The 4,545-nt window shown below is 28.5% G+C and overlaps 1 non-coding gene across 1 annotated transcript; it reads right to left on the reverse strand.

Annotated features, from left to right (window-relative positions):
• Positions 1–773: 773 nt before the first annotated feature.
• Positions 774–884, reverse strand: LOC140983697 (small nucleolar RNA R71). The gene has a single exon (XR_012176488.1). It is a non-coding gene; the product is annotated as a small nucleolar RNA R71 (small nucleolar RNA).
• Positions 885–4,545: the final 3,661 nt, after the last annotated feature.

Genomic DNA, 4,545 nt, shown 5'->3' on the forward strand with positions numbered 1-4,545 from the left:
TGCATAAACCAAGAATAAATCCTCGAGCCTTGACAAAATTTATAATTTGTAAACTTCGTTCTTGCATTTGGTAATCTATAAATTAATAAATTTAAACTTAAAATAACCTCTCTGTGGATCGATCTCGTACTTACGAAATATATTACTTGCAGACAACCTACACTTGGGTGAATTATAATTTAAGTAGTAGCAAGTTTTTGGCGCCGTTGCCGGGGAGGTATAAATTAAGTTTATATTTGTTAATTATGTTTTATTTATAAGTATTGTGTTTTTTTTTTTTTGAGTATTTGGAGTCGAAAAAAAAGTGGTAGACTTATTCGAGTATCTGAAAATAATTTAAACATGGATGATAATTCAAATAATCAAGATAATGATAACAATAATAACAATAATAATAATAATAATCAAGAACATGATCAATTAAGAACACTTAGGCACCATATGAACCCTATTAGAACTAGTGCCCCATCTTGTTTAGTTTTTCCTCCTGATGCATCTAATTTCAACTTTAAACCTCAAATTATTCAACTTTTACCAAATTTTCATGGCTTAGATTCTGAAAATCCATATTTACATCTAAGAGAATTTGAGGAAGTTTGTAACACTTATAATGATCAAAATTGTAGCATGGATATAGTTCGATTAAAGCTTTTCCCTTTTTCTTTAAAAGATAAAGCTAAAACATGGCTACAAAATTTGAGATCAAGTTCAATAAGATCATGGGAAGAAATGCAACAACAATTTCTCAAAAAGTTTTTTCCTTCCCATAGAACAAACTCTTTTAAAAGACAAATTACTACTTTTTCTCAAAAACAAGGAGAAACATTTTATCAATGTTGGGATAGATATAAAGAATTACTTAATACATGCCCACATCATGGTTTTGAAACATGGAGAATAGTTTCTCACTTTTATGAAGGTCTAATACCTAAAGATAGGCAAATGATAGAATTCATGTGTAATGGAACTTTTGAAGATAAAAACCCAAATGAAGCTATGGAGTATTTGGATTCATTAGCAGAAAATGCTCAAAATTGGGATAATATAGGCACAATAGAACCACCAACAACTAAAATCAATAATTCAACAAATGGGGGTGGTATCTATAATCTTAAAGATGATATGGATATTCAAGCTAAACTTGCATCTTTAGCAAGAAAAATTGAGTCATTAGAAATGAAAAAGAGTGGTCAATTAAAAAGTATTCAAGAAATTGTTTGTCATATATGTGATACACATGATCATGCTACAAAAGATTGTCCAACATTACCTTCATTTAAAGAATGTCTCCATGAACAAGCAAATTATGTTAACAATTATAAAAAACCAATACTAGATCCTTTTTCAACATCATATAATCCTGGATGGAAAAATCATCCTAATTTTAGTTGGAGGAATGATAATAATGCACAACCCTCACAACAATATTTTCAAAATAACCAAAATCATCAAGGTTATATTCCTTATGTTACACCTCCAAGAAAAAACTTTGAAGATGTAATTCATGCATTTATCCAAAAGCAAGAATCTATCAATATTCAAAACAGTCAATCTATGACTGATTTGAAAGAAACTCTTGCAAAATTTGCATCTGCACTTAATATTCATGAAAAAGGAAAATTTCCATCTCAACCTCAACCTAATCCTAAAAATCAAAATCAAGAATTAAAAAATGAAAAAATTGATCAAATAAAATCTGTTATTACCCTTAGAAGTGGTAAAATAGTTAATGATCCATATAGTAATGAAAACAAGGATCATTTAAAATCAAAGAGTAAGGATGATAATCCTGATACTTTTGAGAATGATGATACCTTAAATTCTAAAAATAATATGTTGAATGATAAATCATCTGAAATAGTAAATGAATCAAATAAACCTCCACCATTTCCTCATGCATTAACAAATCATAAAAAACAAAAAAATGATTCTGATATCTATGAAGTTTTTAAACAAGTAAAGATAAATATTCCATTATTAGATGCTATTAAACAAGTACCTTCATATGCAAAATTTTTAAAAGACTTATGTACTGTGAAGAGAAAATTGCATGTGAAGAAGAAAGCATTCTTGGCTGAACAAGTAAGTTCTATTCTTCAAAATAATTCTAGTTTAAAATATAAAGATCCTGGTTGTCCAACAATTTCATGTATTATTGGAGAAAATAAAATTAAAAAAGCTTTGTTAGATTTGGGAGCAAGTGTGAATTTACTTCCTTATTCAGTTTATGAAAAACTTAATTTAGGAGAATTAAAACCCACTTCTGTTACTCTCTTACTGGCGGATAGGTCAATCAAAATACCTAGAGGTATTGTAGAAGATGTGTTGGTTCAAGTTGATAAATTCATATATCCTGTAGATTTTATTGTTTTGGATACACAACCAATAGAAGTACATAATGAAATTCCAGTAATATTGGGACGACCATTTCTAGCAACTTCAAATGCTTTAATTAATTGTCGAAATGGAATAATGAAATTGTCTTTTGGAAATATGACTCTAGAACTTAATGTGTTCAATTTATGTAAACAACCAAGTATTAATGAAAATGAATATGATAATGAAATTGAAACAATTATGGAAGAAAATATACAAGAAGAAAACTTAAATCAACAATCTGAAGTTTTTTCAATAGAAAGTTTTGAGTCTGAAAATAATTTTAAAAAAGATGATAATACAAAACTTGAATTAAAAGTTTTACCATTCGAATTGAAATATGTATTTCTTGGTGAAAATAAAACATTTCCTGTTGTAATTTCTTCCACTCTTCTACCAAATCAAGAAGAAGATTTAATTAAATTACTTAAGAAATATAAAAATGCAATTGGATGGACTTTGAAAGATATAAAAGGTATAAATCCTTTAATTTGCACACATAAAATTCATTTGGAAGAAAATGCTAAAACATATCAACAACCACAAAGAAGGTTAAATCCACATATGAAGGAAGTTGTTAAGAATGAAGTATTAAAACTATTAGACGCTGGAATTATCTATCCAATCTCAGATAGTAAATGGGTAAGTCCAACACAAGTAGTACCTAAAAAGTCAGGCATCACTGTTATAAAAAATGAAAAGGGAGAGTTATTACAAGCTAGGATTCCATCTAGTTGGCGTATGTGTATTGATTATAGAAAATTAAATGATGCAACTAGAAAAGATCATTTCCCACTACCATTTTTAGATCAAATTCTAGAAAAAGTAGCAGGAAATTCTTATTACTGTTTTCTTGATGGGTATTCGGGGTATTATCAAATACCTATATCATTAGAAGATCAAGAAAAAACTACTTTCACTTGTCCTTTCGGAACTTTTGCATTTAAAAGAATGCCATTTGGTTTATGTAATGCTCCGGCTACTTTTCAAAGATGCATGTTAAGTATTTTCAGTGATATGATTGAAGAATTTGTAGAAGTTTTTATGGATGATATAACTGTTTTTGGAAACTCATTTGAAAATTGTCTTAAAAACCTAGAAGAAGTATTAAAACGATGTGAAGAAAAAAATCTTGTTTTAAATTGGGAAAAATGTCATTATATGGTTAAATCTGGGATTGTGTTAGGTCATGTGATATCTGAAAAAGGAATTGAAGTTGATAAAGCCAAAGTTGATGTTATTGCTAATTTAACATCACCAAAAACGGTCAAAGAAGTTCGATCATTCTTGGGTCATGCAGGTTTTTATAGAAGGTTTATAAAAAATTTCAGCATAATATCTAAACCAATTTCGAATCTTTTAACAAAAGATACACAATTTGAATGGACTCAGAAATGTGAAAATGCTTTTAAAAAAATAATTAATCTTTTAATTACATCACCTATTTTACAACCTCCAGATTGGTCTTTACCATTTGAATTAATGTGTGATGCAAGTGATTATGCTATAGGAGCTGTGTTAGGACAGAGAAAAGAAGGAAAACCGTATGCAATCTATTATGCTAGTAGAACCTTAAATAGTGCCCAAATAAATTATTCAACTACTGAAAAAGAATTACTTTCAGTAGTATTTGCATTAGATAAGTTTCGATCTTATTTAATTGGTTCTACTACTATTGTGTACACTGATCATTCTGCCGTAAAATATTTATCAAATAAACAAGATGCTAAGCCAAGATTAATACGGTGGATTTTATTGTTACAAGAATTTGATATTATAATTAAAGATAAAAAAGGAAAAGAAAATGTCGTAGCCGATCATTTATCTAGAATAATGACTGAATCATCTCATAATGAAATACCAATAAATGAAAATTTTCCAGATGATCAGTTGTTTTATGCTACTATTATGCCCTGGTTTGCTAACATTGTAAATTTTATTGTGACAAATAAAATGCCTTCTCATTGGAATTCACAGGATAAGAATAAATTCTTGATAGAAGTTAAAAAATTTTATTGGGATGATCCTTACTTGTTTAAGTATTGTCCTGACCAAATTTTTCGACGATGCATACCCGACAATGAAGTAAGTAATGTTATTAAATTTTGTCATTCTGAAGCATGTGGAGGTCATTTTTCATCCAATAAAACAGCTGCAAAAATCTTACAA

Source organism: Primulina huaijiensis, chromosome 8 (assembly GCF_012295235.1).
Source record: "Primulina huaijiensis isolate GDHJ02 chromosome 8, ASM1229523v2, whole genome shotgun sequence".
Classification (NCBI taxonomy): domain Eukaryota; kingdom Viridiplantae; phylum Streptophyta; class Magnoliopsida; order Lamiales; family Gesneriaceae; genus Primulina; species Primulina huaijiensis.